The sequence below is a fragment of the Bubalus kerabau genome, chromosome 10, assembly GCF_029407905.1.
Source record: "Bubalus kerabau isolate K-KA32 ecotype Philippines breed swamp buffalo chromosome 10, PCC_UOA_SB_1v2, whole genome shotgun sequence".
In the NCBI taxonomy this organism is placed as follows: domain Eukaryota; kingdom Metazoa; phylum Chordata; class Mammalia; order Artiodactyla; family Bovidae; genus Bubalus; species Bubalus kerabau.
Genome location: NC_073633.1, coordinates 104,123,357 through 104,149,238, shown reverse-complemented (window position 1 = coordinate 104,149,238; position 25,882 = coordinate 104,123,357). Strand labels below are relative to the sequence as shown.

General features: G+C 40.9%; 1 pseudogene; it reads right to left on the bottom strand.

The window, feature by feature from the left end:
• Positions 1 to 10,072: 10,072 nt before the first annotated feature.
• LOC129620700 (protein transport protein Sec61 subunit beta-like) lies at positions 10,073 to 10,421 on the bottom strand (annotated as a pseudogene).
• Between the last annotated feature and the right edge of the window lie 15,461 nt (positions 10,422 to 25,882).

The following is a 25,882-nucleotide window of genomic DNA, read 5'->3' as shown; positions in this document are numbered from 1 at the left end:
TTTTCATGTAATAGTATTTGATAACATGTCACCTGCAAATAGGGACAATTTTACCTCTTCCTTTCCAATTTGAATTCCTTTTATTTCTTTTTCTTATCTGATTGCTGTGATAGGGCTTCCAACACTGTGTTGAATAGAAGTGAGAGTGGGTATCCTTGTCTTTTTCCTGATATTAGAGGCAATGCCTTTAGCTTTTCCCCATTAAGGGTGATGTTGGCTGTGTGTTCATATATGTTCTTTATTACTATTGACATATGCTTCTTCTATACCCACTTTGTTGAAAGCTTTTATAGTAATTGGATGTTGAATTTAGTCAAAAGCTTTTTCTGCATCTATTGAGATGATTGTACACTTTCAATTCTTCAGTTTGCTAATATAACATATCATGTTAATAGACATGTGGCTATTGAATCATCCTTGCGAAAGTTGGGCAATTGTTATTTGATCATGATGTAGGGTATAGTAGAATTCAGTGTGCTAATATTTTGTTGAGAATTTTTGCATCTTTATTCATTAGTGTGACACTGGCCTGTTCTTTTCTGTGTTATCTTTGTCTGGTTTTGGTGGAGATGCAGGACACTTGGGTTCAATTCCTGAGTCAGGAAGATGCCCTGCAGGAGGAATTGACAACCTATTCTGGTATTCTTGCCTGGAAATTCCCATGGACAGAGGTGCCTGCTGGATTACAGCCCATAGCATTGAAAGAGTCTTACATGACAGAGCAACTAAGCACACACACACAGCTATATATATGTGTGTATATTATATACATGTGTATAGTTTGTTTCAACATGAGATTTATTTGAAGAAATGATGCCAGTGTTTTCTAAAAAATCTTTTTGTTATAGAAATTTTCAAAGCTATTTAAAAGTAGCAGAAATAATACAACGATTATTTTGTCTTTATTTCATCTCTCCTCTGATCATTTTTCTTTATAAAATTTAATTATAGTTAATTTACAATGTTATGCCACTCTCTACTGTATAGCAAAATGACTTCATTTTAGATATATATACATTTTAAAAATATTCTTTTTCATTACTGTTTATCTCAGGAGATTGGGTATAGTTTCCATGCTATACAGTAGGATCTGGTTGTTTATGCATTCTATTTTTTTAATATAAATTTATTTATTTTAATTGGAGGCTAATTACTTTACAGTATTGTATTGGTTTTGCCATACATCAACATGAATCCACCATGGGTGTACACGTGTTCCCCATCCTGAACCCCCTCCCCATACCATCCCTCTGGGTCATCCCAGTGCACCAGCCCCAAGCTTCCTGTATCATGCATTGAACCTGGATTGGCGATTCATTTCACAAATGATATTATACAAGTTTCAATGCCATTTTCCCAAATCATCCCGCCCTTGCCCTATCCCACAGTCCAAGACTGTTCTATACATCTGTGTTTCTTCTGCTGCCTCACATACAGAATTGTTTATGCATTCTAAATATTATAGTTTTCATCTGTACCAAACCCTTCTATACCAAAACTTGACTTTCTTGGAAAAAATTCAAAACCTTGTGGCAGAAGCACCCTCAAACTTCATAAATAAAAGGGTATTACTTAGGATTCTTGGTTTCAATCAAAAATCAACTCTAATTTGAAAACAAGATGATTTATGAAAAAGTTACCAGGCAATACATGAAATCGATATACCAAATTTGAGAGTGAAAATCACACCATGATTCTTCAGCAAGAACTGGGAATCGGGAAACATAGCAACCTCTTACATCTGAAAGATCCTGGTCGATTGCTACAGCCAATCTGATGTCAGCCTGCACAGTAAGCGGCTCCCCAGGTGGCTCACTGGGAAAGAATCTGCCTGTCAGTGCAGGAGACCCATGAGATGTGTGTTCAACCCCTGGGTTGCAAAGATCCTCTGGAGGAGGAAATGGCAAATCACTCCAGTATTCTTCCCTGGGAAATTCCATGGACAGAGGAGCCTGGAGGGCTACAACCTATGGGATCGCAAAGAGTCAGGCACGACTGAGCACACACACTCTGCCTGGAACACCGGAGCATAAATGACTCCAGTCCTTGTTCCCTCCATCAGAGACTCAGGAATCAAATATCCCCAGAAAGCTGCCTGCTAGGCCAAGGTTAGGTCATGCTCTGACTGTCAACCTGTATTGGAAAGGAGTGGAAGTTCTAAACTTAGTTTCTGAAACTGGAATTTCCATCTCTCATATACAATGGGAAAGGGAATGATCTGCAGTAGAAATCAGCAAAGGAGAAAGAATGTTTGGTGTCAAAAACAACAACAAAAAAACCCCCAGCAACTAAGCATGTAAAGCCTCTGTCAAGACTGAACAACCACAGTAAGGGCATTTGTCATCTGTCTCCTCAAATGATGGCTTCCCAGGTGGTGCTCGTGGTAAAGAACCTGCTTGCCAAAGCAGGTAATGTAAGAGACACGGGTTCCATCCCTGGGTCTGGAAGATCCCCTGGAGGAGAGCATGGCAGCCCACTCCAGTATTCTTGGCTGGAGAATCTCATGAACAGAAGAGCCTGGTGGGCTACAGTGCATGGGGTAACATACCACTGAAGTGACAGAGCACCCAAGCATGCATGCATCCTCAGTTGAATCCTATGCTACTGTAGCTGCTGACTTTTGAAATACATTGAAAGGAACTCAGAGGGGAGAATGAGGCACTCTTTGCTCTAGAGGAACTGATGGGAGAGGTCTTTAAAATAGTTGGATATTTTCAGGAAATGATGATGCTATGAAAGTGCTGCACTCAATATGCCAGCAAATTTGGAAAACTTAGCAGTGGCCACAGGACTGGAAAAGGTCGGTGTTCATTCCAATCCCAAAGAAAGGCAATGCCAAAAAATGCTCAAACTACCACACAATTGCACTCATCTCACACGCTAGCAAAGAAATGCTCAAAATTCTTCATGTGAGGCTTCAATAGTATGTGAACCGTGAACTTCCAGATGTTCAAGCTGGATTTAGGAAAGGCAAAGGAACCAGAGATCAAATTGCCTACATCTGTTGGATCGTAGAAAACGAGGGTTTTAGAAAACCAACCACTTCTGCTTTATTGACTATGCCAAAGCCTTTGACTGTGTGGATCACAATAAACTGTAGGAAATTCTTAAAGAGATGGGAATACCAGACCACCTTACCTGCCTCCTGAGACATCTGTATGCAGGTCAAGAACTGTTAGAACCAGACATGGAACAACAGACTGCATCCATATTGGGAAAGGAGTATGTCAAGGCTGTATATTGTCACCCTGCTTATTTACTTATATGCATAACACATCATGCAAAATGCTGGCTGGATGAAGCACAAGATGGAATCAAGATTTCTGGGAGAAATATCAATAACCTCAGATATGCAGATGACACCACCCTTACTGCAGAAAGCGAAGAGGAACTGAGGAGTCTCTTGATGAAAGTGAAAGAGGAGACTGAAAAAACTGGCCTAAAAGTCAACATTCAAAAAACAAAGATTATGGCATCCAGTCCCATCAGGTCATGACAAATAGATGGGGAAACAATGGAAACAGCTAGAGACTTTATCTTCTTGGGCTCCACAATCACTGCAGATGGTGACTGCAGCAATGAAATTAAAAGACGCTTGTTTCTTGGAATAAAAGTTATGACCAACCTAGACAGCATATTCAAAAGCAGAGACATTACCTTGCCTACAAAGGTCCATCTAGTCAAAGCTACGGTTTTTCCAGTGGTCATGTATGGATGTGAGATTTGGACCATAAAGAAAGCGGAGCACCAAAGAATTGATGCTTTTGAATTGTGGTGTTGGAGAAGACTCTTGAGAATCCCTTGGACAGCAAGGAGATCCAACCAGTTTATCCTAAAGGAAATCAGTCCTGGGTGTTCATTGGAAGGACTGATGCTGAAGCTGAAACTCCAATACTTTGGCCACTTGATGTGAAAACTGATTCATTGGAAAAGACCCTGATGTTGGGAAAGATTGAAGGTGGGAGGAGAAGGGGATGACAGGATGAAATGCTAGATTGCATCACCGACTCAATGGGCATGAGCTTGTGTAAGCTCTGGTAGTTGGTGATGGACAGAGAAGCCTGACATGCTGCAGTCCATGGGGTCTCAAAGAGTCGGACACGACAGAGCAACTGAACTGAACTGAACTGCATCCTTGCACCTCCTCATATCTAGAAGAGCACTAAATCCCTTCATAATGACATCAGCTCCTGTGACTAGCAGTAAAATGAGTATTTGATTGCACTGGACTCCCCCTTCACCAAAATCTTATATATTGACCTTCTTCCAATACCTCTTTGAAGCAGTTTCTCAGAGCTACCTGAGGTGCTGTCTCCTGGGCTACAGTCGCCATGTTATCCTGAATAAAACTCAATTTGCAACTCTCATGTTATGCATTTTTTTTTAAAGTCTACACCCCATTATATTTTTCCCTTCCTTGATTTTCAGTTTTCTTATCAACAAGAGACAACCCCCCACAGAACAGAGGGAGCAATCGCAACCTTGGGAACTGAAGCTCTATATCCATCCCTGAGAAGTCCACCTGAGTATAAGTCATCCTCTCTGTTAGAGTCTTTCTGTGTATCTGGTTTATGCTTTGCCTTCAGGAACTTAACTTTTCTTCCATCCCCTCCCTAAAAGCTCTATTTCAATCAATTAAGGAGAAGACTAGATTCAAAGCTTGTGATATTATCCCATACCGAGCCTTTCTGAATAACATCTCACTGCCTTTCTTGCACACATTTATAATCAATGTCACCAAGATTAGGGGTTTTTAGCTTGGAATGCATGAGTGGATTAAAAGAAGCCAGAAAAAAATTGGATAAGATTTTGTGTGCATATTCCTGTAGAGAGGATCCACAGTTCTAAAAAAGTTATATTCTCAAAGGGGCGTGTTATGAAAAACAAGGTTCAGTGACAAATGAAACGAGGGCTATTAAATGCATGGCCAATTGCAAATTGCTTATTAGTAGCAGAATCGAAACATCTAGTTCCCAATATAGTTCAGAAAACTATTTGATTTTTGTACCAATTACATGTGCATTTTTAAAAGCAAAAACCAAGTCCCATTTCTTTAATTAACCCACCCTTCATTCTGGCAGTCCCGCAGCTAGTCTCAGTTTGACCTCAGTCTCCATGTTCTAGTGATCCTGGCAGAAAACCAATTGGTCAAGTAGATAACTGGGACCAAGCCTTTTCTGTGTGCTTACATACTATGTGGAAAGAGCCTTATATTTATTCTTTCTATTGTGTTAGCAACAGGTTTTCAGAAATGGTTGAAGGATTTAAAAACTTTTATCTTTTAAACACCCTTCTAGATTTAAAACATGACTGGGAATATATCTTGAAGTCTAACTGGTGGTGACTTTAACAAGGTTGTCTAGAAAACAGAACCTGAGGCAAGGATGAGCGGAGTAATGCTTTATTAGGGAAATGCAAACACAGGGCAGTCAAGTTCAAGAGGAAGGGAAGTGAGCCGTGAAGGGTGTGATGCAAAGTGAAACGCGGTCGTGCTGGCCACCGCTTCACGGCAAGCTGTGCTGAGGAACAGCAAGTCCTTCAGCAGGCATGCTCTGGGCAGACTGGACTTCTCCAAGTATGCTCAAAGTCCAACCATGACACAGTCCACGGGTGAGAGGACCGTAGGAATGCATTTATCTAGATCCTTCCTAGCTCCTATTTCTCAGTGATTGAAGCATGCCACTCGGAGAGGTCGTGCCTCACACTGCCATCTGGCTTTCCTGGCAGCTGCTGTCCAGATGACACCGAGCTCTGCATTCTGGAACGTAACTTTCGTCCCCATCTAGAAGCGATGGGAGGGAACGAACACATGCTGTTGGCTGCGTCTTGGCCACACAGCCTGGGCCAGCAGGAGGCGACGGCATTCTCAGGGCCAGCCTGGAAGCCTCACCCGGGCAGGAAAATGGCTAAGTCCAAGAGGTGATCACAGCTGAGGGGATCTGATGAGGTGCACTGCCGTGCTTGATAGGAGCAGAATTGGAAGGTGTGTTACTCCCCTGAGCTGTCTGTGGGATGTTGGGAAAGGCATTTATTCTCTCTGAGTCTCAGAATTATCTATAAAATGAGAGACTGAAGGAAATCTTTATGGTTCAAAATTCTATGATTGCATACATCAACCGTGAAACACTTTGAATTTGGGATTTATCACTTATCGAAAAACAAAGTTCCCAGGGTGGATCTGGTGGAAACAACCATTTATATCTTCTGGATTAGACATTTATCTTTAATGTAACCCCTAATATTGGCCTTCTAATTATTAATGAAATGTTTTCACAACTTCAAGATTTAAAGAAAAAAAAAGCACGAAAACATTTAGAAGAGTTGGAAACAATGAACATAGATGTTTCTTTGGCTCTGGAGAAAGATATGTAGTCGAATATTAAGCTCTTTAGAATACTCTGAGTCAGTTAATAAATTTTTTTAATATTTAGAGGAAGTACATCGAATCATATGTTATTGGATGGAATCTGACATGTAGACAAAAATTGATGTCCCCATGGCTTGACATAATATGTCCATGCTGAAGGGAACTCTGGGCATGAGGTGCCTAATCTTTACAAAAGTGACTGGTCATATCTTTTGATATTATCAGACACATATTTCCCAAGGGGCTTCCCTGGTGTCTCAGCGATAAAGAATCCGCCTCCAATGCAGGAACCACAGGAGACATGGGTTTGAGCCCTGGGTCAGGAAGATACCCTGGAAGAGGGCTTGGTGTCAACTACAAATTGGCACTTAAGAGCTTTGCCCATGACTGAACATCAAAGGCATTTGCCGTCTGCCTGTATGGAGATTGAACCCCATGCTGCTATAGTTGTTGACCTTCAACAACCCCTGAGGGAGTTCAGGGTGCAGGGAGGTACTCTGTGCTCCAGGGAATCTGGTGGCACAGGCCTTTAGATAAGTTGGATGTTTTTAGGAACAGATTTTATGATCTCAATCCTTGCATCTCCTCATATCTAGAGAAGCACTAAATCCCTTCGTGGTGACATCAGACCCTCAGGACTAACAAAAATTCTTGTGTAAAATGAGTGCTTCAAGGTATTGAACTCCCCCTTCAGCAAAACCTTGTATACTGACCTTCCCCCACTGCCACTTTGGAGCAGTCTCTCAGAGCTATCTGAGATGCTGCCTCCCAGGCTGCGGTCCTCATTTTGCCCAAATAAAACTTAACTCACAACTTTCAAGTTGTACATCTTTTTTGAGTCCACAATGGCAACCCACTCCAGTATTTTGCCTGGAGAATCCCCATGGACAGAGGAGCCTGGAGGGCTACAGTCCAAAGGGTCACAAAGAGGTGGACAGGATTGAAGTGACTTAGCACGCGTGCACATATTTCATGAGAAATGGAAACCAAAGAGGTAACTTACAAGAAGAACCTTTTACCTTAAATGATCTCATAGGTGGAGAATTGTTAGGTGGGACATAGAAAGGAAGGATTTGTCCTCAACAGAATCTCTCACACAAGCTGGTGATTCTTAAGACTTCTGGGAGTACACTCAGCCCATGGAATTGTGTTGCTTTCATTTTTTACTTTCCCGTTGCTAGCTTCTTTTTCATGGTAGTGCCTCCCTTTTAATTGGGCTTCATCTGTTGCTATATATCTGTCAGATCTCAAATGCTGTCCCATAATTCTTAGATACCAGTTAAATGGTAACCAATTCATCTTTATCTTGGAGGCAATTTAAAGCCTTACAAGTTGGATTTTTGTTCACGTACACCTGGGGATGGGGTTTCTGTGATGGAGGGTGTATGTCTCCCTCAGAAAGGGAGTACATTGTTATGGTGGAGGGCATAGACTCTGGACTAGGAGGAGGGAATTCCCTGGTGGTTCAGTGGTTAAGGACTCTGTGCTCTCATTGCTGAAAGTCCAGGCTCAGTCCCTGGTCAGGAGATGGTTCTGCAACCAGGGGCCCTTGGCTGCAGTGCTGCAAAGCTTGCACCTGGACACACCTCTCCTCCGGCTACAAAATGCAAAGACACCATATGGTACTAAAAATAACTACATGCGTGCAGCAATTGGGATAAATTTTGGACCAAAAGATACAAAGACCAAAAAAAAAACCCAACAAAACCAGTTGCCATTTCTGAAGAGCTGGGAGCATAAAACAGTGTTAGGAGCAAAAGCAATGCACTGGGCATGTACCCCCGCCCTCAGCACCACAGACGGGTGGGCAAAACACCTAACCCACGCCTCCAACCTGACCCCTGGACGCACCTCTACCCTCCCCCCATATAAAGACAGATCTCCACCCACTGGGAGAGCACACAAGCAAGGAAACCTCTTGTGTGTTCTCACACCCTCCTCACCCGGGCTACAGCAGGGGCCCCTGGAAATCCTTGCCTGAATTTCTTGTCTGGCCTCTGCTACTGCTAAGTCACTTCAGTGGTGTCCGACTCTGTGTGACCCCATGGATGGCCTCCCACCAGGCTCCCCCGTCCCTGGGATTCTCCAGGCAAGAACACTGGAGTGGGTTGCCATTTCCTTCTCTAATGCGTGAAAGTGAAAAGTGAAAGTGAAGTCGCTCAGTCATGTCTGACTCTTAGCGACCCCATGGACTGCAGCCCACCAGACTCCTCCATCCATGGGATTTTTCAGGCAAGAGTACTGGAGTGGGGTATCATTGTCTGGTCTCTAGTCAATCTCTATTGATTGTGGAAGGCTAAGAACCCTAGTTGGTATCAGCTGGGGAACTAAGATCCCATAAGACATACGGCATGGCCAAAATAAAAAGTAGAGAGTCCTTTGGACAGCAAGGAGATCAAACCCATTAATCTTAAAGGAAATCAATGTTGGATATTCATTGGAACGATTGATGCTGAGGCTCCAATACTTTGGTCATCTGATAAGAAAAGCCAAGTCATTGGAAAAGACCTGATGCCAGGAAAGATTGAGAGCAGGAGGAGAAGAGGGTGACAGAGGATGAGATGGTTGGATGGCATCACCGAATCAATGGACATGAGTTTCGGCAAACTCCAGGGGATAGTGAAGGACAGTGAAGCAGTCCATGGGGTTACAAAGAGTTGGACACAACTTAGCAACTGAACAACAACAATTTGTTCATTTACTCATTCATCCAAGAAATGTTTATTGAATTACTTCTATGTTCTAGGCACTGTTGCGGGTGCTTGGATGCAACAGAAAAAAAAACTGCTCTCTGAAATTTGCCATTTCAATGGAAGAATTTGCAAAATCAAAACAAATTGATAAAATTATAGTATATTAGATTGTGTCAAGTGCTAAGGAGACAAAAAAAATATCAAAAATAAGGCATAGGAAGGTTGAAATTTTAGAGTAGTTTCGGGATGTCACGAGAAGACCCACATTTTTTGTTATCTAGAATTTATGTAATACTTTCGCAAATTTTACAATAACTGACATATCACCATGGGAACTCTGCTGGGGCTTTTGCCAGTTTCTGGAAGGGCACTGTGAAAGTGAGGCATCTTAAGCTTTATTCCCTTTGTGGTAAATTGCACATCTGTACCTGACACTTGTTTCCCGGATGATTTTGGCCAGGTAGCTTAACCTCTGTAAGAAGTTTTCCCAACTGTGAAATGGAGACAATAAAAGAATTTGTCTACTTTATTGGAATGTTATAAGGTTCAGACAAGGTAATGCACATAAAGCTTTTATCACTGTGGTCAGCAAATAATCAATGCCAAATTCCTAAAATCTTAAACAAATAAACGTGTCCTGTTGGTTCTGCTTGCTTGCTTATTTTGTTTATGTGGCAAGTTTAATTGTGTTCATCTTTTTCTTTTTTGAATCAGCATGCATGTTAGATTAAAATATCTTGATTTAGATGAACGTTTTATTGTTTTCAAGTCTGGGAAGGTGGAAAGAAAAGACACGCATTGGACACCTATCTTTCACAGGTATTTCTTTTAATTTATTCTTTATTGTAGAGCAGAAGCTTAATTTGCTTTTTATTATTATTTAAATGAATTAAAAAGTTTATTAGCCATAGAAAAAAACTGATTCCTTAATTCTCATTAAGTTCCTTGTAAAACAGTAAGTTGCAGAAAATTTCTTCCTCATAAACAGAAAATCACTATGTTTTTAGTCCAAAATATGTTGGGATTCTTTCCTTTCTTCTTCAGGTGACAGACAGATGGATGTAGCCGAATCTATGAACGAGTGTACTTGCACCAAATGTGCAACATAAATATAGAAGCGATGAACAAAAGACTCATAACCAGTACTGGAACAGGGCCCACTTTGAGCCCTGGTAAATCCTCTGTATAGAATCGCCCCATCCCTCCAGTGCCCGCTGAGGTCATATGGCCTGTGCTCCTTGTTCCACAGCTGGCATTCTTCCTCTGCTGGATGGTGGATCTCGCTGCCCGGGCTGCCACTGCTTTGCTGGGAGAGCACCCTGAGGAGCCACGTTAGTGCCACTGGGAGTCGGGCCAGGCATGTTGAAGACAGAGGGTGGCAGGGAGCTGAAGTGAACTGCAGAGGAACGGCAGAGCCTCGCAGCCAGAGAGTGTTATTATTATTATTTTTTAATGTGTGTGTGTGATTGTATTTATTTTTTAAAACTTCCTACAAGCTAAGGGAATGTGAAGTGCACATTTTTAAACTCATCTTTTAAACAGAGACACAGAAGCTCAGAAAGATTAGGTAAATTACCCAGAGTCACTCAGTTCATAAGGGCAGAACTGGGACAGGCTCACAGAGAGTATACTTAAAAGTTTGTGCGATTCCCAGGAAGTTTGAACGAATATAGATTTCAGAAGAAATGAATTATTCATAAAGTGAAGGTAGCATTCTTATCAGTCAGTCTTGACCTTAAGGAAATTAATTACCAACACAAGGCATGATATTTACATATCCGTACCTGGCCCATTAAGGACTCAGGAGAAGAGGAAATTGGCAAAGATAAGAGAAGAGCAAAAATTGATTTTCAGCCAGAATTATTGTTTAGCAGTTTGTAAGTGCAGATAGGCTAAGAGCATTCACTGAAAAGCACTTAGGAAGGAAAGCCATATAACGCCACCCAGGGCTTTTTACAAAATCACCATTCTCCCCTTAGTCTGCACATCAGTCTGGCAGTCTTGCCCTGGGGTTGGTGTCTGCAAGCCTTGTGAAAAGACTATACTCATAAGATCAGCCTGCTCATTGCAAAAAGGCTACACCGCCTACAGCAGCTGGTCCAGTTCTTCTGATTCCCACGGGGGATCCATCTGTCCAGTCTCTAATGCCAGCCTTGTCCTGTGGGCGCCACTGGAGCTGGCAATGACCTTGCTGAGTCCTGGTCTTCCTAATTCGGTGATTAGGCTTGATGTGGAAGGTTGCTCTTCTGAAGTTTGACTGGAGAATACAAGTACAAAATAAACATCTCTGAATGGACGCTATCAACACACACTTGCCTGTCAAGTGTCAGATTATTTTGCTTGAATTGGGACCAAAGGGTAAGAAAATATTGACTAAGACTTTCTTGTTTTAAACTAATAAATAGATTTCATTCAAAATTATGAAATAAGCCATTAGTTTATTTTTAAACTCAACTCTTCCCATAATTTGCTTTTACGACTTCATGTCTCTCAAATTCTCAAATCTAACCTAGAACCTGAAATAAATGAGTTAAAACATCATGTTAACAAAAAGGACAAACCATATGGGCTTTGGTTTTATCAATTAAAAAATGAGAACAAAAATGCCCTTAAGTAGTATTGTTGCAATGAAAAACAGATGCTACTCTGTTACAGTGAAGGTATGTTCTGTTAATTCCTTTCTTCTCCCTATTCCCTCCATTGCTCCAGCTACTGGGGTTATTTAATCTGACTCTTAGGCTTCCCAAGTGGTGCTAGTGATAAAGAACCCACCTGTCAATGCGGGAGACACCAGAGACATGAGTTCTATCCCTAGGTCAGGAAGATCCCCTGGAGGAGGGTGTGGCACCCCACTCTAGTATTCTTGCCTGGAGAATCCCATGGACAGAGGAGCCTGGTGAGCTACCGTCCATAGGGTCACACAGAGTTGGGTACCACTGAAGTGACTTACATGCATGCATGCAAGATGATACTTAGACAGACGGATGGCAGTGCCCTTTGCCTTACATGCTTCTGCATATCCTGGACTGATAGTTTCATGATTCTGCCAGAAGAGGTTGTTTTTTTTTTTTAATTTTTATTGGAGTACTGATGCCTTATAATGTTGTGTTAGTTTCTACTGTACAGCAAAGTGAATCAGCTCTACAAGAGATTTTTTTATTATTATTATCTTTTTTTAGGGTGAAGAGGAAAAGGGCTTGTTTGTTTTCATTCAACAACCCATTAACTGTTGTTCCACAGCTCTCATATAGTCAGTTCTGGATTCTACTCCTTTGCTTTGATAGGTCTTCTGGGCAAATGACATGCCTAGAACATTAACCACAGATGCACAAGTATTTGCATAGGGGAAAAGTGGACCGCCTTCTATCATTTAAAGAGAAACTGACCTGGAAGTTGAGTGTGGTGGTTGAGAGATTGGGATACTGGCCAATTAACTAAAATCTAACTCAGAAAATTGGAGAAGGTAATGGCACCCCACTCCAGTACTTTTGCCTGGAAAATCCCATGGACAGAGGAGCCTGGTAGGCTGTAGTCCATGGGGTCACTAAGAGTCGGACACGACTGAGCGACTTCACTTTCACTTTTCTCTTTCATGCATTGGAGAAGGAAATGGCAACCCACTCCAGTATTCTTGCCTGGAGAATCCCAGGGATGGTGGAGCCTGATGGGCTGCCGTCTATGGGGTCCCACAGAGTCGGACATGACTGAAGCGACTTAGCAGCAGCAGCAACTCAGAAAATAATCAGTTTGTAGGATTAGTTAACCTTATTAGAGATGATCTCCAATGTTTGAGTCCACTCAGGTTTTGCTGCTGACAAGACTCTTTTCAAACTAGCATGGCTGACTTCTGCAATGCCCTTCAGTTTTGAGAATGGATGGGCTATTTCTTAAAGGTTCTGTGCTCTCTTGCAGATTTACACCTTTTCTGAAAGCTGTCTGCTCTAGTGCTAACCATGTACGTCCTGTGTTTGATAGTTTTTGACAAATCAGTCATTGTTGAATTAATATTTGGCAAATTGACTCTCAGTGAAGAGGTTTTGATGAACTGATGATGATCCAAGAGTTTGCCTTTGACATTGACTTCTGGGTTTTGATAACTAGCAGGACGCTGTGGGGCTCCTGGGCACAAAAGCCTTTCTTTGTCCCCTATTTCTTTAATTATAGGAAATAGGCTTCATTCAGCTTCCATGACCTTCCGTGAGGTCCAACAAGCAGGTTCAAGCAGTTATTAATTAGGGAAGGAAGGGGATGCAAGACTGGGAGGAATAGGAGAAACAATAGTGCAGCCTTGGGGCAAAGTCCTGGCTTCCTATCAAGGAATCAGGTCAGTTCAGTCGCTCAGTTTATGTCTGACTCTTTGCAACCCCATGGACTGCAGCATGCCAGATTTCCCTGTCCATCACCAATTCCCAGAGTTTACTCAAACTCATGCCATCCAACTATCTCATCCTCTGTCATCCCCTTCTCCTCCTGCCTTCAATCTTTCCCAGCATCAGGGTCTTTTCAAATGGCTCAGTTCTTCACATCAGGTGGCCAAAGTATTGGAGCTTCAGCTTCATCATCAGTCCTTCCAATGAGTATTCAGGACTGATTTCCTTTAGGATGGACTGGTTGGATCTCCTTGCAGTCCAAGGGACTCTCAAGAGTCTTCTCCAACACCACAGTTCAAAAGCATCAATTCTGTGGCACTCAACTTTCTTTATAGTCCAACTCTCACATCCATACATGACTACTGGAAAAATCATAGCTTTACTAGACACACTTTTGTTGGCAAAGTAATGTCTCTGCTTTTTAATATGTTGTCTAGGTTGGTCATAACTTTTCTTTGAGCTATTTGGCAGATATTGAAACACCCAGCAAGTGGGAGAAGTTAATGGTTAATAACAGCATGCTGCCCATAGACACATAGACCCCAGACTGGTTGGGACCCATAGGTTGACTATGCTGACTTCCGTTTACCTCATTACCAACTAATCAGAAGAGTGTTCAAGAGCTGATCACAGCTTATTTGAACCACTATTATAAAGTTTCTCACTGCCCCATTTCAGGTTGGAATACATAGTTTTAAGAACATTAACCCATTGTGGCTGGATTCAGCTTCCGTTTTGTTCTTTAGGTTCACTATTTGGCAGCTGGGTAACACTGACAAGTGAACCTTTATGACCTTTAATCTTTGCATCCATAAAATTGGAATGAAGGAATTATCTGCACACAAATTGCATGAATCAATGAGATAGCTCATGCAATGGGCTTAACACAGTGAAATACAGAGTACATGCTCTCAGAGTACTTTGAAATATAATTATCTTGCAAGTATGGCTTCCCAGGTGGTGCTAGTGGTAAAGAATCTGCCTGCTAATGCAGGAGACATAAGAGATGTGGGTTTTATCCCTGGGTTGGGAAGATCCCCTGGAGAAGGGAATTGGTAACCCGCTCTACTATTCTTGCCTGGAGAATCAGATGGACAGAGTAGCCTGGTGGGCTACAGTCTTTGAGGTTGCAAACAGTTGGACATGACTGAAGCAACTTAGCATACACATACAAGTATCAGATCACCATGATCTACTCTCCCCTCCTATTACTGGGGATAGAGGAAAGTAGGGGTTATACTCCCATTTTTTTTTTTTTTTGTGCCAACTATGCTCAAGACACTGTAATTAGGAGTTATAAATAGAATTACATCACTTGATTTTTTAAAGAATCCTTAACATGATATACCAATAAAAATGGGAAAATTCAGTCTGATAAATCTATAGAATTGCTCAAGATTTCACAGATATTTCATGGAGGAGTTGGAACTCTTGTCTAATTCTTAAACTCTATTAATGTACCATGTTCTGACTACTATTTATAGCCTCCTGTTTGTCTGCCTTGTAGCAAATAAACCTGCCCCCTACATCAGGATCTTTCCTATGAGTTTGCTCTTCTTCGTGTCAGGTGGCCAGCGTACTGGAGCTTTAGCTTCAGCATCGGTTCTTCCAAAGCACATTCCAGGTTGATTTCCTTTGGGATTGACCCATTTGATCTTGCAGTCCAAGGGAATCCCAAGAGTCTTCTTCAGTGCCACAATTTCAAAGACAGAAGGCCAAAGGAAAAGGGAGTGTCAGAGGATGAGATGGTTAGATAGCATCACTGACTCAAAGGACTGACTCAAAGGACATGAATTTGAGCAAACTCTGGGAGGTACTGAAGCACAGGGGAGCCTGGAGTGGTGTAGTCCATGGGGTCACAAAGAGTTGGACACGACTTAACGATTGAACAACAACAACAAATAAACCTACCCCCTTACTTTCTATCAATTATTTTTGGTATTTAAAACACTGACACTCATTAACCACATCATGTTTTTTTTTTTTTTTTAATTAGAGTGAGTTTATCAAATAATACAAATATTTCTCATGTTTGAAAATGTTATTGATATATAAATGCTTTAGAGTCAAGGTTGTATATGCTTGGAAAAAAGTATTCACAGATTAGTAGGTGCATGTTGAAAAGAAGGTGGGTGGATGGGGGCATACTATTTGAGACAACTACAAAGATGATGATGAGGCATCATCCTGTATTTGTACAGCACGGACATTGACCATTCATAGGGCATTTTACTGTACATTTATCTAATTAAATCCTTTGAGGATGAAAGAGGATAAATTATTAGCCTCATTTTACACACGAGAAAACTACATCTCAAAGAGGTTAAATGATTTAACGAAGGTCATGCACTTACTTAGTACATAGGAGACCTGAGAACAGAACTTATCTTCCCAGAACAATTTTGTAATGCTGGAAATTAATGAGATTAAGTAGAAAACTTGGTATTGTGATAGAGGGACCTAGGTGTCTCTCAATATCAATTCTCCCCTTTTCTCTTAGAATTAGAACCTCTGTTGCCAAAGTATGTGACCCCCTAGGACAGTGAAAATATTTCCCAGCTTCCCCTCAGCTGCAGTGTCTTCTGAGAACTTGTCTAATAAGGTAGCTGACACAAACCCCTTGTTTCATTTCTTCCTGTTTTCTTCTTTCTTCCTGAAACAAGAAGCTCCATCTTGGACCATGCCCTCGAAGGCCACATATGGGGGCGTTGGGGGAAAATGATTGAAAGATCCTGAATCCCAAACAACTGGAAAGGCATCATACCAAACATGGAGAGTTCACTTCTGAAGTTCTCTATCAGAAAAATAATAAATTTCCATCACTTTTATGTTGATGTTTGGCTGAGGTCTCTGCCATAACCAAACCTCACCCTAAGTAATATAGCACCTATTAGAGGTTTTGTCCCTTGGGTGACGCAAAATGAATCTGAAGATTGGAAGAGAGAGACTGGCCAAATGGAATCAAGACCAGAAGACCACTCACATTGGTAAAGAAGCATATTTAGACAGCTTCCCAGAGTGAGGGGGCAGGTGAGAGCTATCAAAGCTGCTTTAGAGTGAAGGAGCTGTAGTCAACAGATAGGTAAAGGGCAGATTTCCCACACTGAGGAGATACTTAGAGATTCATAAAGACACCCCAGATTGACCATGGGACCCTTTCTCAGTGGGGTTCTGTGGCTCTATCCATACTGGAAAGAAGAGATGTGGAAGTTAGACGGGTTTGGAGAAAAATACTGCTCATTGTTTATTACTTTCCCATTCCCTCTTCCTGGGAGCTGCTTGCCTCGTTTAAAGAGAGATTTCACATCAGGACACCTGACCTAGAGGCACTGCAACGAGCACTGTTTTTAGCTTAGATTTCATGCTTTTCAGAACAACTTTCTGAACCAACTTCGCTATAGAACATGTCTGCTCTCTTAGGAAACACCCCCTGTTATCTACTTGCACTGAGATACAGAAAGCACATTTTTGTTGCACTTTATAGCTTGCAAAACCCTATAAGATACAGCATCACACTCAAATTTAAAATAATTTTAGATTTATAGAAAAGTTAGGACACTAGTTTACATATACCCCACCCTCAGTTTTTCCTATTATTATTATCCTACATGACAACCGTTTGCTATAAATCGATGCATTACTATTGATTGTTATTAACTAAAGCCCATATTTTATTCAGATTTCCCTAGCTTTTACTTCCTGCTGTTTCTCTTTTCCAGGATCTCATCCAGGATACCACATTGTATTTAGTCATCAAGTCTTTTTAAACTCCTCTTGGCCATGACACTTTCTCAGACTTCCCTCGCTTTTAATGTTCTTACTAGTCTTAATTGTAGAATGTCCCACAGTTTGTTTTGTCTGTGTAAATGGACTATTGTGACTATTATGTCTACTCAGTCTATCACGTCTACATAAATAGACTGAAGTTATGGATCTGGGGGGCAAAGGACCACAAAAGTAAAATGCCATTCTCATCACGTCATATTGTGAGGGAATATACATTCAGTCGGAGAAGGCAATGGCACCCCACTCCAGTACTCTTGCCTGGAAAATCCCACAGGTGGAGGAGCCTGGTAGGCTGCAATCCATGGGGTGGCTAAGAGTCAGACATGACTGAGCGACTTCACTTTCCCTTTTCACTTTCATGCGTTATAGAAGGAAATGGCAACCCACTCCAGTGTTCTTGCCTGGAGACTCCCAGGGACGGGGAGCCTGGTGGGCTGCCGTCTATAGGGTTGCACAGAGTCGGACATGACTGATGCAACTTAGCAGCAGCAGCAGCATATGTTCAATAGGATGTATCACTGATACGGTACCCTGGTCACCTGGCTGAGGTTGATTTTGTCAAGCTTCTCCACTGTAGTTTTACTCAGATATGACATTTTAATGGTTGTTTTTATAAATTGCTGAGGTACGTATATTGGCAATATGATAGGATAAAGTAGGCAGGGAAAGGAGGTAGAATCTGAGAGTGAGTATAAGAAAGTAAGAAGAAGCAAGGCAGAGTGAATACACAGACATGCCCACCAGTGCAAGCTGTACCATCACTGGACTAGATTGTAAATTAACTCTTGGAACAAAAGCATAAAAGAGGAAATATGATGCATTAGGGCATTCATGTTTTCCATAAATTACTGTCCATAAGTTTGTCCTAGTGCTCAGCTGCCCAAATTTCTGATATTGGTTCCCTCAGAAGGGTAACATGATGCAGTAGTCAACATTTTAGCATTATATATTTCTACCTTGGAGAAGAAAATGACAACTCACTCCAGTACTCTTGCCTGGGAAATCCCATGGACAGAGGAGCCTAGGATCACAAAGAATCAGACACGACTTAGTGGCTGAACAGTAGCAACAATTTCTACCTATCTATATAGCTATTTATCATCATCATCTATCTAAATATCATTTTCATGCAAGCTAAAGGCATGATAATTAAGCAGAGTGCAATACAGAACATTGGGTTCATTCATGTAGCTCTTTAAATCTGGCTAATTCAAGGTCAAAATTTGCAGTTTTAGTAATGAATAAACTGCTTATGTTTCAGACAATATACATTACTACCATTCTTTAAATGAGTTTTTGATGGTGATTAGGTATGGCAGAAAGTGAAGAAGAACTAAAGAGCCTCTTGATGAAAGTGAAAGAGGAGAGTGAAAAAGTTGGCTTAAAGCTCAACATTCAAAAAACTAAGATCATGGCATCCAGTCCCATTACTTCATGACAAATAGATGGAGAAACAGTGGAAACAGTTACAGACTATTTTGGGTGGCTCCAAAATCACTGCAGATGGTGACTGAAGCCATGAATTTAAAAGATGCTTTCTCCTTAGAAGAAAAGCTATGACAAACCTAGACAGCATATTAAAAAGCAGAGACATTATTTTACCAACAAAGGTCTGTCTGGTCAAAGCTATGGTTTTTCCAGTAGTCATGTATGGATGTGAGCATTGGACTATAAAGAAAGCTGAGTGCCAAAGAACTGATGCTTTTGAACTGTGGTGTTGGAGAAGACTCTTGAGAGTTCCTTGGACTACAAGGAGATCCAACCAGTCCATCCTAAAGGAGATCAGTCCTAGGTGTTCATTGGAAGGACTGATGCTGAAGCTGAAACTCCAATGCTTTGGACACCTAATGTGAAGAACTGAGTCATTGAAAAAGACCCTGATGCTGGGAAAGACTGAAGGCTGGAGGAGAAGGGGACAACAGAGGATGAGATGGTTGGATGGCATCACCAACTCGATGGACATGAGTTTGAGCAAGCTCTGGGGGTTGATGATGGACTGGCGTGCTGCAGTCCTTGGGGTCGCAAAGAGTTGGACACAACTGAGCAACTGAACTGACTAAACGAGGTATCCAGAAACTCAAGCTGTATTTTCTGCAGAAAAGAAATAAACAGAAAAAAATAAATAAATAAACAAAAACAGAGAGTGAAGTTATTTCTGTGATACTGTTACATTCTAAAAAGGAAGGCAGAGCCTACACTCTCTTATGAAAAGCAGTGGCCCTAACTAGAACACATGACCATCAGGCGAATTTATAGATCAGAATAGTATCTTAGAAGGGTATATGGATACACCCAGCATTTGCTAATCAATGAAGCAAGGCCAGGGCTCAAAAACTGATTGTCTTCAGATTTCTCTTTGGCGGATAATTGCATACCATACCAAATCAGCAGATATTATCCTCCTGATTATTTCATTGGTGAATGTCTCATTTAGAGCAATTATACAACCTCATTTAAACTTGGTTCTAAAGATAGCATGGCTTCAGAGCCTGTGCTTTGGATCGGCCAGAAACAGGTTTGAATCTGTGACCATTACTTTTCACCATTCTCTTTACTGTCTTAGCTTAGTGGTTAGCCCATAATGAATACTCAATGTTCATTCATGAGTGAAGACTCATGTTCATAGCGAACACTGATGTTCATGAGCATTCATGTTTTATCAGTGTCATTATTGCTGTTATTTATACTGCAAGTGCTGAAAATGTATGTAGATTGATTACATCAACAAATTAATAATTAATGAGTCAATGAATGAATGAATTCAGACTTTAACATTTTCCAGTCCTTTGCTATTCAGCCAAGTGAGGATGATAATAATAGCCATCCATTTGTGGGGAAGACTATATGAGACATTTGATGTATACTAAGGTTTATAATGACAGGAACAAACTGTCCAGCTTATCATACAAGCTCCATGGAGTTGAAGCATTATATATAAATTTTTATCTCTAAGATCCAATCCATTTTAGCATACTTTCATCTTTTAACCAAATCCTTTGAAGAGGCAGAAATGGAGACTGTAAGAGGCATTCCAATTTTGGAAATAGTAGAACATGAAAAAAAAAAAAAAAAAAGCAATTTTCTCAGGGACAAATTATCCTTGAACAAACAGACCTTGAGGTTTAAGCCCTGAGGTGAAAATCTAATTTTTGCTCTTCCGAGAAGTAGTGGTGCCCTTAAGACCTTGTCCAGTTATCAGCCCGTCCCCGGTTATAGCATCAGGCACCAGGGGCACGAAAGTGAAGAACCCCTGAAATTTCTTGTAACCATCACTCCCAAGGGCACACAAGCACAATAGGGCCTATTTGTGCTAAGCACATGCCAAAGCCGTGCCAAATCTGCAGTTTGCATAATGATGGAATAAAGACCACTTAAATTAATGGATATTTGAAATCCATCCTTTCAATACAATTATTGGAGCAAGAGATGTTAATTGTTCCCATTACTTTGCTTCACGCCTCCCCACAGTCTGCTCCTTCGACTCCTGAATGCAACTGTCTGCTTTGTTCCGAGTGAATGCGGAGTTCACTTAATCCATCAGGTGGGTCTGCTCCCAGGCTCTTAGCGCCTCACATATAACGCTTCAATTAAATTGAGTAGAGTAATTACTTAAAGTGACAAACATAGGAATGCTAATTAACTAAAAAGTTCATTTCAGGGCACTCAGACTAGAGTAGTGCAAAGTAAAAGGTCATGATTTAATGTATTTGCTTGACTTGTTTTTGTAAAACACTGCTCTTCATTATAATAATGCCAAAAGAGCAAAAGTGTGTTGCATTAACAAAGAATGAATGATCCTTGATTATGAGGAGATCTGCGCTTTTTATTTACAAAGTGTGTTAGATCTATCATAGAGAATAAAGCTAATGATCTCACATTTTCTTTTGGTTATAAATATTTCAAATATATCTTAATGCTACTAAGGTACAGGCTTGAAAATCAAGTCAACTGTATTAAAAGAATTCCCTAAAATCTAATTGATTAAAACTCAATAATATAAATATTTATACAATTTTTGTTAAGGTTATACATTTGAAATGAACATATAACCTTATGAATAAAGGTCCTATAAACATCTGTTTTTGTGTGGACATAAGTTTTCACCTCTTCTAAGAAATACTGTGGAGCACAGTTGGTGGAGGCTGTGGTAAGAGTATGTTTAGTTTAGCAAGAAACCTGCATATAGCCTTCCAGAGTTGCTGTACCATTTTATATTCCCACGAGAAATGAACGATACTTTCTGTTGTACCTTAGCCTTGTGAATTTAACTCATTATCTCCCATCCTAATTTTGTTCTTCCAGATGGGTTTCCTTTCTGTGGAAATTTGCTTCTCTATCGTAACCAGGAAAATTCCACGGACGGAGGAGCTTGGTGGTCTACAGCCCATGAGGTCGCAAAGAGTCGGACAGGACTGAGTGGCTGAGCACAGACGAGTCATAACCAGATACGCAGGCAGGAAGCCTGGAGTTCAAACTCAGTATCTTTCTTTCCTTTATCCATATGGGCTGAGTCTAAGTTCTAAATAGTTATTGAATTCATGGTCGTTTATTTGTTCTTACTACCTGAGTTGTGGTTCTCATAATAGCTCTGACGTGGACTGTCTTCCTTCAGATCAATCTCTCCATTCAGTACTCTGAGAGCCACTAGAATTATAATTGAAATGTTTAAATAATATTATGGAGATTTTTAGGCTTCCCAGGAGACTAGGTGGGTAAAGAACCTGCCTGCAAGGCAGCAGACACCAGAGATATGGGATCAATTCCTTGGTCTGGAAGATCCCCTGGAGGAGGGCACGGCAACCCTCTCCAGTATTCTTGCCTGGAAACTCTCATGGACAGAGGATCCTGGAGGGCCCCAGTTCATAGGTTGCAAAGAGTCAGGCACGCCTGAAGTGACTGAGCATAGCATGGCACAACATGGAGATTTTACTTCTTTTTAAAGATCAGTTCATTTCAGTTCAGTTACTCACTTGTGTCTGACTCTGTGACCCCATGGACTGCAGCTCACCAGGCTTCCCTGTCCATCACCAACTCCTGGAGCTTGCTCAAACTCATGTCCATCGAATTGGCGATGCCATCCAACCATCTATCTTCTGTCATACCCTACTCCTCCCGCCTTCAATCTTTACCAGCATCAGGGTCTTTTCATGAGTCAGTTCTTCGCATCATGTGGCCAAAGTACTGGAGTTTCAGCTTCAGCATCAGTCCTTTCAATGAATGTTAAGGACTGGCTTCCTTTAGGATTGACTAGTTGGATCTCTTTGCTGTCCAAGAGTCTTCTTCAACACCACAGTTCAAAAACATCAGTTCAAAAGCATTAATTCAAAAGCATCAATTCTTCGACACTTAGCTTTCTTTATAGTCCAACACTCACATCCACACTTGACTATTGGACAAACCATAGCTTTGACTAGATGGACATTTGTGGGCAAAGTAATGTCTCTGCTTTATAATGCGCTGTCTAGGTTGGTCATAGCTTTTCTTCCAAGAAGTAAGCATTTTTTAATTTCATGGCTGCAGTCAGCTTCTTCAGTGTTTTTGGAGCCCCCCAAAATAAAGTCTGCCATGGTTTCCACTGTTTCCGCATCTATTTTCTATGAAGTGATGGGACCAGATGCCATGATCTTAGTTTTCTGAATGTTGAGCTTTAAGCCAACTTTTTCACTCTCTTCTTTCACTTTCATCAAGAGGCTCTTTAGTTCTTCTTCGCTTTCTGCCATAAGGGTGGTGTCATCTGCATATCTGAGGTTATTGATATTTCCTGGCAATCTGGATTCCAGTTTGTGATTCATCCAGCTCGGCATTTCACATGATGTACTCTGCATGTAAGTTAAATAAGCAGGCTGACAATATACAGCCTTGATGTACTCCTTTCCCAACTTAGAACCAGTCTATTGTTCCATGTCCAGTGTTAACTGTTGCTTCTTGACCTGCATACAGATTTCTCAGAAGGCAGGTCAGGTGGTCTGGTATTCCCATCTCTTCAAGAATTTTCCAGAGTTTCTTGTGGTCCACATAGTCAAAGGCTTTGGCATAGTCAATAAAGCAGAAATAGATGTTTTTGTGGAGCTCTTGTGCTTTTTCAATGATCCAGCGGATGTTGGCAACTTGATCTCTGGTTCCTCTGCCTTTTCTAAACCCAGCTTGAACATCTGGAAGTTTACGGTTCATGTACTATTGAAGCCTGGCTTGGAGAATTTTGAGCTTTACTTTGCTAGCATCTGAGATGAGTTCAGTTGTGTAGCAGTTTGAGCATTCTTTGGCATTGCCTTTCTTTGGGATCAGAATGAAAACAGACATTTTCCAGTCTTGTGGCCACTGCTGAGTTTTCCAAATTTGCTGACATATTGAGTGCAGCACTTTCACAGCCTCATCTTCCAGGATTTGAAATAGCTCAACTGGAATTCCATCTCTTCCACTAGCTTTGTTTGTAGTGATGCTTCCTAAGGCCCACTTGACTTCACATTCCAGGATGTCTGGCTCTAGGTGAGTGATCACACCATCATGGTTATCTGGTTTGTGAAAATCTTTTTGGTATAGTTCTGCATATTCTTGCAACATCTTCTTAATACATTCTGCTTCTGTTAGGTCCATCCCATTTCTGTCCTTTATTGAGTCCATCTTTGCATGAAATATTCCCTTGGTATCTCTAATTTTCTTGAAGATATCTCTAGTATTTCCCATTCTATTGTTTTCCTCTATTTCTTTGCACTGATCATTGAGGAAGGCTTTCTTATCTCTCCTTGCTATTCTTTGGAACTCTGTATTTAAATGGGTTTATCTTTCCTTTTCTCCTTTGCCTTTTGCTTCTTTAAAAGAAGCGAAGTGAAGTGAAGTCTCTCAGTTGTGTCCGACTCTTTGCGACCCCGTGGACTGTAGCTGGCCAGGCTCCTCTTTCCATGGCATTCTCCAGGCAAGAATACTAGAGTGGATTGCCATTTCCTTCTCCGGGGGATCTTCCCAACCCAAGGATAGAACCTGGGTCTCCTGCTTTGCAGGCAGACGCTTTATCCTCTGAGCCATCAGGGAAGCTTTAAAAGAAGATGCTGCTAAAACAAAAGGAAACAAGACAAGCAAAAACAAAAAAACACTGGACGGATAATCAAGCATCCTTCTTAGGTCCTCCATTCCAGGATTCCAAAATGCAAATCCATATCAGGAATAAAGAAATTGACAACATAGTGTATAATGTAATCGTGGATTCTTTCTAGAGTCAAACTTCAGTCTATACAGTCACAACTATTCCTTTTTCTCCCTTTTGTGGTTTTCATGCCTATCAAGAAACTTTCTGGCTTGACATTAAAATTTAATACCATCACCATTCAGTTATCACGTTAGAATCATTAGTTTTTATGTAGGTGGCAATGTGCCAGATCTTTTTTGGGTATACACACATTTAGCTAAAATGGTCTTTAGCTAAAGTAGCTATGTTCTTGTATAACCTGAGTCATTGTCCTCCCTTACTGGTAATAATAACAATGTTTTTGTGATATTTCAAGAAGGTACCTTGGAACCATGCTTTAACAGTGCCTCTTCTGTTCTTAGAATATATCTATAATGAATTCCTCCTACAAGAGTGGGCGGCCTTGAAGTGCCTATTATATAACTGAAAGGATTATGCAAGTTTTTGTTGTTAAATGGGCTATTTTCTTTCTAACACAAGTCAAATACTTTTTGAATCCCTTGCTTGGTATTTAAGTGGTTATGGATATCTAAAGTATTATACTGGACAATACCTCATATCTAGCATATAATATACCTAAAATTCTACCATTAATAAATATTGCCCTTAGATCTTTGGGAGTGATTATCCCTTTCTAGATCTCAATATATTTTGTGCTAAGGGATTACATACCTTGAAGCCTAGAATTCTGCAAACCAACGAAGCTGAGGAAATATTAAAGATAGATGACAGTCATTTTAATCAAGAAAGTCCAAGTGTACATGCACACTGCGTATTTGTCTGTATACACATACATTTGTATATATTTAACATCTTTCCTCTCATATGCTTTCACTTACTCTGAATGGAATAAATTTTTAGAGACCATCTTCTAAGGAGAAATTATTCATCTGGACTTCATTTTTGCTTTTTGAAAAAGACCATCTTGGTGAATTTCTCATAGGCCAGCTGATAGCATGGTAGTTGTTGTGTCTATAATCTACTTTAATATACTTTAGCATGAAAAGTGTGATAAAAATCTCTGTGTCCACTTCAACCTACCTCCTAGGGTCAGTCAGTTGCCTTTCTTCAGTATTTATACCCCACTAAAGACCCTCTCCCATGAATCAGAATTAATTTCCCATGCCCAGGAGTAGCTACTTAAAATTCCTTTACATCAGTTAATTCAAAGAGACTTTAATAACTAGCACATGAATGTTAGAAATAAGTGACCTAAGTGAAAATTAGTGTTGTTAAAAATATATGGGGGCTTTCCGATGGCTCAGGCAGTAAAGAATCCGCCTGCGATGCAGGAGAAACAGGAGATGCGAGAACGATCCCTGGGTCAGGAAGATCCCCTGGAGAAGGACATGGCAATCCACTCCAGTATTCTTGCTGGGAAAATCCTGTGGACAGAGGGCCTGGTGGGCTACAGTCCATAAGTGTCAGAGAGTCAGACATGACTGAAGTGACTGAGCATGCATGCAAAAATATGTGGATTGAT